This window comes from Pteronotus mesoamericanus, unplaced genomic scaffold (genome assembly GCF_021234165.1).
Source record: "Pteronotus mesoamericanus isolate MK-2021 breed Mesoamerican mustached bat unplaced genomic scaffold, CSHL_Meso_final contig_33, whole genome shotgun sequence".
NCBI classification, from domain to species: Eukaryota; Metazoa; Chordata; class Mammalia; order Chiroptera; family Mormoopidae; genus Pteronotus; species Pteronotus mesoamericanus.
The window spans coordinates 1173623-1188085 of NW_026555135.1; the positions used below are offsets into that span (position 1 = coordinate 1173623).

Genomic DNA, 14463 nt, shown 5'->3' on the forward strand with positions numbered 1-14463 from the left:
CCACCAGTATGGCTGAAGTAAAATAAAAACAAAAACAGATATTACCAATTGTTAGTGAGAATATGGAGAAATTGGAACCCTTGTACATTGCTGGTGAAAATACAAAACGGTGTAACCACTTTGGAAAACAGTTTGGCAGTTTCTGAAAATGTTAAACAAAGTTACCAAATGGCCTAAGCAATTCTACTCCTAACTGTACACTCAAGGGAAATGAAAATATATGTTCACTTAAAAACCTGTACATGAAAATTTATGGCAGCATACCTTGTTACAGCCCAAAAGTAAAAACCACCCACTGATGAATGGGTAAATAAAATGTGGTATATCCATAGGTATATCCAGTCAATGGGATATTATTAAGCAATAAAAAGGAATGAAGTCCACACTACAGCACGGATGAACCCTGAAAACACCAGTATGCTAGGAAAAAGAAGCCAGCTACAAAAGGCCACACATTGTGTGATTCCATTTATATGAAATGTCTGGAATAGGCAAATCCATGGATACAGAAAGTAAATTGGTGATTGCCCAGTGCTGGGGAGACTGATAGGGAAATAGGGGAAAACTGCTAATGAGTACAGGGTTTCCTTTGGGGATGATAAAAATGTTTTTAAAACTTTATTTTGGTGATGGTTGCACAATTCTGTGAATATACTAAACATCACTGAACTGTACACTTTAAAATGGTGAATTGTATGGTATGTGAATTATATCTCAAGAAGGTTGCCCGTAAAAAAAAAATAGATGGGGGTTTATCCCCCTGCCTCTCTCTAAGGACATATTATACTTTCCCATCCCACTGATACCAGGCTGGCCATGTGACTTACTTTGGCTGATGAAATATGAGTAGAAATGATGTATTATATATATTTCTTCTAAGCAGAAGCTTTAAGAATTAGGATGTGATTTGCCATGCTCTCTTTTCCATTTACAAATATTCCAGATAGAGGCTATTTTATCACTTTGAGTCTCAGGATGAAGATGATGTATGGTATCAGATGGATACTAGACTTACCAAGTGTGATCACTTCGTAAAGGTATATAAATGTTTGATCATCATGTTGAACACCTGAAACTAATATAATATTGTATGTAAACTGTAACTGAAAAGTAAATTAAAAAAAATAAAGATAGTAACTCAGTAGTCCAAGGAGAAACCACAATGGAGGTCAGAAAATTTCTTCAACTAAACAAGTAAATGTTACATAATAAGACTTATGGAATGCTGTCAATTTAGAGAAAAGCATATCCTTAAATACTTATATTTGAAAAAAGAAAAGTCTGAAAATCAACAATTCAAGTATTCCTCCCTTCTCCATGAAGTCAGAAAAATGAATAGCTGACTAATCCCAAAGGAAGTAAAAAGAAGGAAATAAAAGATAAAATCATAAATGAATCAATAGAAAACATATAATAGAGGAGAGCAACAAAGTCAAAAGTTAATTTCCTGAAGAAACTATTAAATGAATAGGCAAACTTCTGGTGAGACTACTCAAAAAAAAAGAAAATTGAGGTATAAAAAATTAACATTAGGAGTGAAAAAGAAATTACAGAGCTCCAAGTAATAAAAGGAAAATACAAAGTTATTATGAGTAATTTGCCAATAAATTTGACCAATAAACAAAATCTAAGGGAAAAAAGTTACTTTACCAAAATTTACATGAGAAAAAAATGGATTCATCAGTCATGCTGCCATTAAAAAAAATAATTTTAAGTCTTCACATAGAAAACTCCAGGCTACATATGGCTTTACCAGAAAGAACTTCCTAACAATAAAGAAAAGAAATAATTCCAAACTAAAGAGAAATTCTTTAAGAAAGAAAAAGAGGGGAATGACCTCAACTCATTTTAGAAAGCCTTGATATCAAAATTCAAGAAGAAAAAATATTAGAAGAATTACAGTCCAATTTCATTCATGAACAAATGGAATCCAACAATATATAAAAATGATAGAACATCAAGACTGAGTGGGTTTTATCCCAAGAATGAAAACTTGGCTTTTCACTAGAAAAAAAAATCAGTATTATTTGCCACAAATTAAAAGTTAAAAATCATGTAAAAATGTCTCAACAGATAAAACAACTGAAAAATTCAACATTCATTCATGATCAAAATTCTTAGCAAACTAAGAATAGAAGGGCATACCATAAACTGATAGATTAAAAAAAAACAACAACAACTCTACAGCAAGCACAGAATGATTAGATTAAAAAATATTCCTTTGGAACCAGGAATAAGACAAGGATGTTGTTTTCACCACTGTACTGGAGGCACCCGACAGTGAGATAAAGCTAGAAAAAGAAATAAAAAGGTACAGGTAGCCCTTACTTTGCATGACAGGGAGTCACAACTTAACTGGTGGAGACTCAAGAGCAGAAACCTCCTTGGAAACCAGTGCTAGGGTAGGAAAATATGGACTCTCATTTGACAAATTGCTAGAGGCTCTATGTGAACAATTCAGAGTCAAAGACTCCAGGGGGGTTGTCATAGGGGGAACCCCACAAAATTGCGAGAATTACCTTCAGGAGCTCATCTAGGTTCTCAAAGTAATATCAGAAGAAGAAGGAAAAAAAAAAACAAACCCACCGGCTCTACCAGGGGAGGGCAAAAGGAACCAGTGAAGATGTCAGTTCTCTCCATCTTGATCTATAGAGTCAATGCAATCTCAATTAAAATTCCAGCAATTTATTCTGTGGATAATGACAAACTGATTCTAAAGTTTATATGGAGAGGCAAAAAACCCAAAAGAGCCAACACAATATTGAAGGAGAAGAACAAACCTGGAGGACTGACACTACTCGACTTCAAGACTTAATATAAAGCTACATTAATTAAGGCAGTGAGGTATTGGTAAAAGAATAAATAGACCAATGGAATATAAGAGGGAGTTCAGAAATACAGCCACATAAATATAGTCAATTGATCTTTGATAAAAGAGCAGGAAATGGAGCAAAAAAAAAAAAATCTTTTCAGCCAATGGTGCTGGAACAACTGGACATACACATGCAAAAAAAGAAAAAAAAGGAATTAAGACACAGGCCTTACACCCTTCACAAAAACTAACCCAAAATGGATCATAGACCTACATGTAAAATGAAAAACTATAGAACTCCTATGAGATAACACAGGAGAAAACCTAGATGACCTTGCATATGGTGATGATTTTTTATATATAGCACGAAAGAACAACTGATAAGCTAGATTTCATTAAAATTAAAAACTTCTGCTCTATGCAAGACAACATCAAGAGATGAGAAGACAAGCCATGGACTGGGAAAAAATATTTGCAAAATACACATCTAATAATGGACTGGTAACTAAAATACACCTAGAACTTTTAAAACTCAACAATAAGAAAAAAAACATGTCGTGGCTGGCGTGGCTTAGTGCATTGAGTGCCAGCCTGCGAACCAAAGGGTTGCCGGTTCAATTCCCAATCAGGGCACATGCCTATGTTGAGGGCCAGGTCCCCAGTAGGGAGCTCCTGAGCAGTAACCACACATTGATATTTCTCTCCCTATCTCCCTCCCTTCCTCTCTCTCTAAAAGTAAATAAATAAAATCTTTTAAAAATAATAAAACCACAATTAATTTTTAAAAAGAAAACAAACAACCTAATCAAGAAATGAGCCAAAGACCTTAACAGACCATTTCACCAAAGAAGATAAACAGATGCAAAGAGGCAGATGATAAGATACTCCACATCATGTCATAAGGGAAATGTAAGTTAAAACTAGATGCCATTATTCACCTTTTAGAATAGCCAAAATGTGTAACCCTGACAACACCAAATGCTGATGAAGATGTGGAACAACAGGAACTCTCATATGTCACTTGTGGAAATTCAAAATGGTACAGTTCCTTTGGAATACAGCTTGGGATTTCTTATAAAACTAAACATGCCCTTCCCATAGGATCCAGTAATCACATGCCTTGGTTTTTACCCAAAGGAGCTGAAAACATGTTGACACAAAACTTGCACATGATGTTTGTATCAGCTGTATTTATAAACCTTGGAAGAAACCAAGGTGTCCATAAGTAGGTGAATGGATAAACTGTGGTACATCCAGACAACAGAATAGTATTCAATGTTAAAAAGAAATGAGGTATCAAGCCATGAAAAGACATGGAGGAACCTTAAGTGCATTATTAGTAAGTGAAAAAGCCAATGTGAAAAGGTTATATACTGTATGAATCCAATTATATGACATTTGGAAAAGGCAAAAGTATGGAGACAGCAAAAAGATCAGTGGTTGCTGGGGTCGGGGGGGAAGGCAGAGTAGGCAGAGCACAGTGGATTTTTAGTGCAGTGAAACTACTCCATATATTACAATGATGGATGTGTGTCATTATACATTTGTCTTAACTCACTGGGTGTACAACACCCAAAGTGAACTCTAATGGAAACCATAGACTTTAGGTGATTTTGATGAGTGGGGGAAGGTTCATTAATTGTAAGAAAGGCACCACTCTGCTGGGGATGTTGATAATGTGAGAGCTTAGAATGGTGTGGGAGTAGGCGGTATATGGGAAACCACTCTACTTTCACCTTAATTTTGATGTGAAGCTAAAATAGCTCTTAAAAAAATGTCTTTAAAGAAAAAACAAGCATTGCTCAAACTATTCTTAATGAGTACTTTACAAAGAAATAAAACATTTAATTCTCATAGTTTCCAATATTTTAAATTAAGTATACATACTAAATAAATGCTAATTTTACTGTTTTTCATTTCTTTTTACATTTATAAATGACAGTAAAAATTTGACAAAAATTGTTTTAAAGTCACAGAACAATCCTAATTTTTCCATTGAAGATCACTTTGCACAGTTATAGTTTGCATGGTCATTTTTGCACAACCTTGCACTAGTGTGCAAAATGAGGACTGTTGTCTAAAAATAAGAGAAACAGAACTGCTATCATTCTCAGACAACATGATGATGCATAGAGAACACTTCAAAGATAAATTATTAGAATTTAAAATGTCCAGCAATCTACTAAATCCAAAGTCAAAATTCAAAACTCTACATATGATCAAAAGTTCAAGTGTCAATTTCTTAAAAGATGTCAATTATAATAAAGACCCACAATTCCAAAACAGGAAATGATATGAGGACAAAGTTTACCTGTAATTCATTTGGCAGCAACACCTGTGCTGAACTGGGGCAAAGCTATTTACAATTTTCATGTCCCAGACACTGTGGGGGGATATAACATAGAGAATATGCACTGTATATCTTTGCTAAAATCCAGGTTTTGAATTCTGAAATGCATCTACCCTGAAGGGTTTCAGATAAGAGATTGTATTCTTATAGCATCAAAAAACACATTAAGTACCTAGGATTAAATTTAACAAAAATGTTCAAACCCTCTACTGAGAAAAATTATAAAATTTTTACTTAAAGACATTAAAGAATATCATTTAAAATAGAGAGACATGCCTAGCTAATTGTACATCTCACTTTATGGATTGTCAGTTCCTTTCAAGTGGACTATAAATGAATGTAATCTCAACCAAAATCCCAACTGGTCTTTTGGCAACACTTAACAAGCGATATTAAAATTTGCATGAAAGTGCGAAGGGCCAAGAATTGCTGAAAGAGAGGACAATATGAAAAGACTAGGTATACCAGATATGAAAATTTATTGGAGAGCTGTATGAATTAAGACAGTATAGTCTGTGTATAAGAATGAACGGGAAATACAATAAAACAGAAAAAAAGATCCTAACAAGAGGTGCACAGATATATGGGCAAGATATGACAAAAGTGACTCTGCTTAAACAAATCTGCATGAAAGGGTCACTTCAATAAGTGATGCTAGCACAACTGAGTATCCCTATGTGAAAAAATAAAACTGGAGTTCTACTTCATACTATACACTAAATCAGTTCCTGATAAATTGCTAATCTAAAATGGTATACAGATCCAAGTATACTATAAAGCTTTTGGAAGAGGATATTGGAGAATATCTTTTGTACAATGGAAAATAACCATAAGGTGAAATATTAATAAATTCAACAATACTAAAATGAAAAACTTCTGCTTACTAAAAGGCACTTCTCTTTATTAAAAGGGTCCGCGGGCATCTTACACTACATTTTTGTGTTTCTTGTAAGCAGAGGCAATGGCTGTCTTTATTCCAAACTATCTCTTCAAAGACATCTGTGTTAAAAAAACAGCACTGAAGGAAAGAACTAGTGTTTCCCCTTTGGCAGGTTTGGTTACTGTCCAGCACAATGAAGATAATGGTTCTCTCGAGGACAATGGTCAGACTTGTTTACTGTCCATTTAAAAAGACTGAGGTTCCCTAAACAATCCACGTTGGCATTTGGTCCTCTTTGCACTGCCCTGTGCGAACCGGGGCTTAGGGAATCAGCAGCCAAAGGCTGTCACTCTGACTAGTGCTACTGCCATGAGTAACGTCTTTCATGTCTGAACAGGAGTCTTGTTTCTTTTTCCAACATCCAGAAAATATCTTAGCTTGCAAATAGGGTCAAATCTTAAAGTATTGATAGTTCTTGACAATTATTCCAAGAGTGAATTAAAAAGAAAAAATTCCACAATCCAGACAGTGGGAGAAGATATTTTAACCATGTTACCAAGTCTTTTATTTCAAATATATACACAACTCCTATAAATAAGAAAAAGAAATAAAAATTAATGGGAAAAGAGTTAAATACTTGAAGGTCTTCACAAAAGAGGATGTAACCAAATAGTCAAAAAACAGATAAAAGGGTTTCAATCTCATTAATGAGGGAAATACAAATAAAAAAATAAGATATCATTTCATACCCACCAGATTGGCAAATATTTAATCTGACATGATTTAGCGTGCTGACAATGTATGATATGGGAACTCTGATACTCTCCTGGCATAGTCTACAACCACTTTGGGAAATTATTTAGTAAAATTTAAGACACGTTTAACCTTATGATACAGCAGTTCTACTCCTAATACATGACATAAAAAAGTCATGCATGTGCAACAGTAGACATTTACATAGTGATCATAGCAACATTTTTCATAAAAAACAGTAAATGAAAACAACTCAAATGTCTAGCAACAATAGAATTAATAAATTGTGATTTATACACACAATAGAAAACTATAGCCTTCCGGACAAGATGGCAGCATAGGTAAACACGGCTTACCTCCTTGCACAACAGCATCAAAATTACACTAAAATATAGAATAATCATCACTCAGAACTGTCAGAAATTGAGTCGATGGAAGTTTGACAACTATGGAAATAAAGAAACCACATCTACCTAGACTGGTATAAGGGGCGGAGATGTGGAACGGGCTGGTCCCACACCCACATGTGGTAGATAAAAACTCAAGAGGGAGATCTCAGGAGTGAGGTGTCCCAGTCCCACAACAGACCCTCCAGCCCAGAGTTCCAGTGCCAGGAAGATAATACCCCATAACCCCATATTTCTAGCTGCAAAAACCAGCAGAGATTGAGTTGGTGGAAGAAGCTGCTGGAATCCCAAGCAGTTCCTCTTAAAGAACCCACACACGGATTTAATCAGACTCATTCCGCCTGAGCTCCAGCACCAGGGTAGCAGCTTGAAAGGCACCAGTGGCACACAGGGAGGAGGTGAAGGATCTGACATAAAGGCAAGAGCTGGGGGGCAGCTTCCTCCTAGACAGAAAGGCCATTGCCCTTTTTCTGAACCCTGCCCCACAGAACCACAGAGCCAGAAGGTGGGTGCCATATCTGAGACTTCATCAACCTGGCTAACATGTCTGCCCACCTTGTAGATCCTCCTGAGACTCTATTCCACCCAACTTCTGGGCCCATCCAAGCTGTTAACAGAGACTTTTCCATATGAATGGCCAATCTTGGCTCATGCTTCACAACTTCCTATATCCTATCAAACAAGCAACAGCTGGTTTCAGTGGGCCCCCAGCCCCTGTCCCTCTTGCTAAGTGGCCCAAGGCACAGCAGTAGCAGCAGCCAGCCTAGATTCTCAGCTTGGCTTTGCCTGGACTCTCCAAACCCAGCAAAAGTAGCAACCACCTCAGATTGCTTTATAGCCCAGGTAGGGTGGCCCTGGGCAAAACACAGGTAAGGAATGACCTTGTCTTTCACCACTCAGGAAACCCCAGAGCCTGCACACCCTGTGGACAGCTACAGGCCATGCTGGAGCACCACCACCCTGCCCCTATACAAGCTGATCCTCCACAGAGGGCGGAGGTTGGTGATAAGTGGTAAGAGCCAATCCTTGCAGCTGATTGGCCTGGGTAAATACCTCCCATTGGCCTGAAAACAGCAACCAAGGCTCAACTACAAGCGGAGGGTGGACTCAGCCCACACAAAGGGTGAGCCCCAAGTACCCAGTGTGGGTGATAGGGGAGGCTGTGCCACTGGACCCTATAGGTCACCTAATATATTAGGCCACACTACCAAGACAAGGAGTCATAGCAGCTCTACCTAATATATAGAAACAAACACAGGGAGGCTGCCAAAAAGAGGAGACAAAGAAATGTGGCCCAAATGAAAGAACAGATCAAACCTCCAGGAAAAATATAAACAAAATGAAGGTAAGCAATCTATCAGATGCAGAGTTCAAAACACTGGTTATAAGGATGCTCAAGGAACTTAGTGAGGACTTCAACAGCATAAAAAAGATCTAGTGAGAAACAAAGAATACACTAATTGAAATAAAGAATAATTTACAGGGAAACAACCATAAAATGGATGAAGCTGAAAATCAAATCAATGATTTCTAACATAAGGAAGTAAAGGACAACCAACTGGAACAACAGGAAGGAAAAATAAGAATCCAAAAAAAATGATAGTGTAAGCAGCCTCTAGGACAACTTCAAGTGTTCCAACACTTGCATCTTGGGGTACCAGAAGGAGAAGATAAAGAGCAAGAAAATGGAAATCTCTTTGTCAAAATAATTAATGAAAGAAAACTTCCCTAATTTGATAAAGGAAAACTTCCTCAGAAGCACAGAGAGTCCCAAACAAGATGGACACAAACAGGCTCACACCAAGACACATCATAATTAAAATGCCAAAGGTTAAAGATAAAGAGAATCTTAAAAGCAGCAAGAGTTACCAACAGGAGCGTAGTCAGCTGATTTCTCAAAAGAAACCTTGCAGGCTAGAAGGGATTGGCAAGAAATATTCAAAGGCATGAAAAGCAGGTACCTGCAGCCAAGATTGCTCTACCCAGCAAAGCTATCATTTGGAATTAAAGGGCAGATAAAGAGCTTCCCAGACAAAAAAAAAAAAAAAAAAACCTAAAAAAACTAAAGGAATTCATCATTACCAAACCATTATTATATGAAATGTTAAAGGGACTTATTTAAGAAAAATAAGAAGATAAAAATTATGAACAATAAAATGACAATACATATCTATTAACAATTGAATCTTAAAAACAAACTAAGCAAATAAGAAGAACAGAGACAGAATCATGGATACGGAGAGCATTTTGATGGTTGCCAGATGGGAAGGGGATATGGCGTAATGGGTGAAGAGGTGAGGGGGTTAAGAAGTATGAGCAGGTAGTTACAGAATAGCCATGTGGGTGTACAGTACAGGAAAAGGAACAGCCAAAGAACCTACGCATGATCCATGGACATGGACAGTTGGGTGGGGACTGCCTGAACGAATCGGGGGTGCTGGGTGGAGGGGGACAAAGGCAGAAAAACTGGGACAGCTGTAATAGCATAATCAATAAAATATAATTGTTGTGAACAAATTATATTTTAATGAACATGAACAAATATAGCAACATAAAAAAGCAGCTTGAATCTTACAGACATGATGAGTGACATGAGACCCGACAAATACATTCAGTGTGATCCATTTACATGAAGCTTGAAAATAAGGTTAACTACACGATATTCTTTACGGATGCACATACAGCTATGAAGAAAAGCAATGATTATCATAGGTCAGAGTAGTACTTACCTCTGGAGGCAAACAAAAAGGGTATAATAAAAAAAGGACACACAGGGACCTAGCTTTCATGGTGCTGGAAATCTTCTATTTCTTTACTTCAATGCCAATTACATGGGAATTTGCTTCATAATTATATATTTAGTGTACCTTTCTATTGCAAGCATTTTAAAATGACTTCTATTATGTTTCATAATTTTAAATAATTCCTTATTGTAAAACACTGGACTATCAAATCAGTAAATCTTAGATGAACTATATAAATTTATGCACATACATTTATGCTCATATGCTAAATGGAAAGAATCCTATTTCCTTATTATGGTATTTTCCCATTTCCTTTCTTAATTAACTCAGAAGATAACACAACAGTACCAAATCATAAGATCACATGAATCACTTAAAAGGATCACCTTATAATAATATTAGAGATATCTAAGAGTAAAGGCTAGTATATAAACCTTTAAATAGGTGCAGCAGATTAATATTTAACATTTATATCAAACATCACTTCTCTGCATCATGGATTAAATCAGTAAAAAGCTCCATTCAGTAGTGAATGCAAATATTATTAGTTTTCATATGCAAGTATTCACCACTCTATGCAATTTTCTGGGCAACCTGTCAAGTAATATATAATTTAAATTTTTAAAAATTAAACAATTGCTCCTTCCTATCTTGGTTACCAGATCCACCAACCTTTTATGTAATTAAATGAATTAATCAGCTAAATTACATAAAAATTTCAGTGCTCTCTCTGACCAAATGTATACATTATAGATCAAATAATATTTTCAGATTAAAAAACTATTTCCGTATTTTTTCCATCAAAAAAGTGTCAGAGACTGCTAGCTTTAGTGGTATCCATATTCTCCTCTTCTTCAAGGCATACACATGGATAAGTTTTTCCAGCTTCATCTTAAATTAGATATGACCATTTGACTAATTTTGGGCAGTGGAATGTAAGAAGTATTGCATATACATTCAGATCTGGCCTATCAGGACTACTCATATGCAGTCCTTTTCCTTCTTCTCCCTCTGGTAACTGGATGCAAAGGACGTGAACCCTTAAAGAATCTTGGAGCCTCAACATTAAAAGCACCTGGATTACTAACTCATCACATGAAGATCATGCAACAAATTTGTGCAGTAAAGTGTTAAGTGAATGATAAATGAATTTCTATTTGCAAAGCCTGTTGGTTAAAGCACTTAGCCTATCCTGATGAAAACAGAACATTTAACAATGAAAGTTACCAGTAACTCTTTTTGTTTCCAACTTTGTTACTATTGATACATTCAGGGCCTGCTACTACCCTATATGTCACCTTTGTATAATTTAGAGACCATTTAGTAGATACATTAGGAAAAGTCTCCCCCTCTGGAGGATATAACTCCACAAGAAATAGCTTGGCAAAGCAACACCTCTGGGAAGGAAAGAGGTTCCTTTCTCAAAGGGCCTGTGATCAGACATTTGGCTTGCCGAGAAAAACTAGAACCGGATTTCAATTTCCTACTGAACCCTACTTGGCAAGGGCACAAACCATACAGCTTTGCTAGAAGGTGCTGGACAAACTTCTCTACTATTCCTTTTCCAACAATAGGAACTTGGTGCTCCTAAAGTTTCTATGACATTTTCTATACCAACTATAATTCAGGAAAACAGACACATAATTTTTGTGCATATATGCAAGGTAATTTTTAGGTAAAAAAACCCCATAAAATAATTCTTAAAATTGAGATTTAAAATTAAACATTTAAATTTAGGTGGTCAATTTATTCTTTTATTTTAATACATTTCAAGAAGAAAGCCAGTTTGTTTTTCACAAAGTATAAAGTAAATATTACATTTCTCAACCTGCTAAGTAAAATCCATTGTAAACAAAGACATACTTTCCACTGTTATTAATTTAATATTACCCTATCCTCCAGTATTCCTGACACTGTAAAATTCAGGCTAGGATAACTACTTTGGAGAACGGTGGAAGGAATCCAGCTGGCCAAGACATTTGAGCTATAGCACTACTTACTCAAGAAAATCAACTTCTTAGGATCTGAGGTTGCTTATCTGAGTAAGAGTTAAAAAGTCTATCTCCAATTACAAACAGGATATCTCCTGTTACAAATTTCCCCAAGTTCAGCCCATGGAGATTCAACCAAAGGTATGCTATTATTGTATTAAATTGAGCCTATGAAAGGCCTAGCATAGTGACTGGGATACAGATACTGAATAAGTATCACTTTATTCTTAAGCTTAACCATAAAATTCTACGACTATTTACTCTATTACAGCTGTTTAATTCATTAAGTAAAAAAACAAAAAAAAAAACCCTTTTACAAACAATATTTACAAAGTCACTTTCAAATCTTGATTACAAGATTCTACTGATCCACAATAACAGAATACAAATCGTCTTTTAGAGGTTAAGCACGTATGTTAGAGATATACACTAAAATGAGGCAAGCCCTGACCTGTGCGTCTCAGTTGGTTGGACATTGTTCAGCAAAGCAAAAGGTCACTGGTCTGACTCCTGGCCAGGACACGTGCCTGGGCTGCAGGTTCAGTCCCTTGTCCAGGCACGTGCAAGAGGCAACCAATCAATGTTCCTCTCTCACATTGATGTTTCTCTCCTTCTCTTTCTCCCTCCCTTTCCCTCTCTCTAAAAGTAAATCAATAAAATCTTTTAAAATTAGGCAAATGCTGGGTAAATATTGCATATAAAACAATGCACGTTATACACAAAAAAAAACTAATTAATTTTCTGTTACATAAAAAATATTCTAAAACAAAAGATGGGAAGGAAAGTAAAAAACCCCCTTGCCTGAATTTCTGCAAGAACTTTTGGGAAGCCCCTATGAATTGATTTAAAAGAAAAAAACAATAATAAAAATATATGAATAGCAAATACAGCAGAATGCATTGCAAATATCTACAAACATGAGAATATGCAGAGATACCAGCGTTCAGAGACATGAAACTTAAAATTAAATACTATTTCTGACCCAGCTTGGCAAAAAAGTAATGACTGGCAACATCTACTCTGGGCAAGGGTGAGAGGCGCGAAATCCCGCGCAACGGCCCCCCCTTGCCTGCCATTTCACTGTCGGCAGTTTGAGTTACCCCTACTCACTCACAGCCGTCTAGGTCACAGAGCGGCTTTCAAGAAGTCGCTGTGCTTGTGTTGCAGTCATCCTTATTTTACTTAATAATGGCCCTCACACTCAAGAGCTGAGATGTTGGCAATTCAGAGATGCCAAAGAGAAGCCATAAAGTACTTCCTTTAAGTGAAAAGGTGAAAGGTCTCGACTTAAGAAGGAAAGAAAACAATCATAATCTGAGGTTGCTAAAATCTGTGGTAAGAATGAATTTTATATTTGTGAAATTGTGAAGAAGGGAAAAGAAATCTGTGCTAGTTTTTCTGAGAGCTATCACATTCACGTAACTTTTATTACGGCAGTTATTTATTTGATTTTATTATTAGATATTGTTGTTAATCTCTTATTATTCCTAATTTATAAACTTTATCATAGGTATGTATGTACAGTAGTTTCCCCTTACCTATCGGGGATATGGTCCAAGACCCCCAGTGGATGTCTGAAACATATACTATCGTTTTTCCTATACATACATACCTTTTCACGTAAAGGAAGCACTTCACGGCTTCTCTTTGGCATATACAAATTGCCAGCATCCCTACTCTAGAGTTATGGGGACATTATGAAGTAAAACAAGGGTCACTTAAACACAAGCACTGTGATACCATGACAGTCCCTCTGATAACCAGAGGGCTACTAGGCGACTAACAGGCGGGTAGCACGCAGAGCAGGGGTTCACTGGACTAAGCGACGAGTCACTTCCTGAAGGGGACGGAGGGGAGCTGCGTGAGGCTCATCATGCTACGCAGAACGGTGCACAATTTATAATTTAAGAATTGTTTACTTCTGCAATTTTTCACTTAATATTTTTGGACCACAGTTGATCATGGGTAACTGAAACCGCGGGAAGTAGAACCACAGATAAGGGAGGCGCTGCTGGATAGGAAAGCAATGTGGTGTACGTAGGGTTTGGTACCTGCTGTTTTAGGAATTCACTGGGGGTCCTGGAATGTATCCCCTGCAGATAAAGGGGAACTATTTTAAAATCATTAGTAAAAATATAAATTACTGAAGCATTTAGAAGTTTTTACTTATTAGAAAAAGGTTTTTGTTTTATCTATTAGTATCTACTAAAATTTTTAATGCAGACATGCTTTGCTGCAGGGACATCATTTTCAGAATTAAAATAAAAGCACAAGGATAACAAGATAAACAAAAATGTTTATTGCAGTATTGTTTTACCAATTTAAATCAATGTGTATGTTAAATAACTTACACCCATAAAATGAACTATGATGCTACCAATAAAATTGAAATCTTTATTCACTTGAGAAAAATATCAATGATAAAAATACTATTAAATATGGAAGATTTAGATAAGGTTTAAGTATAATCCTATTTTTTAAAGGATAAAAAACTACATATTAAATGAGCACACATAAAATATTCAT

At 36.1% G+C, this 14463-nt stretch overlaps 1 protein-coding gene across 2 annotated transcripts in view; it reads right to left on the reverse strand.

Annotated features, from left to right (window-relative positions):
• FCHSD2 (FCH and double SH3 domains 2) overlaps window positions 1–14463 on the reverse strand; it is a 214936-nt gene that overhangs the window by 133220 nt on the left and 67253 nt on the right. The gene's annotated exons all lie outside the window — the stretch shown is intronic.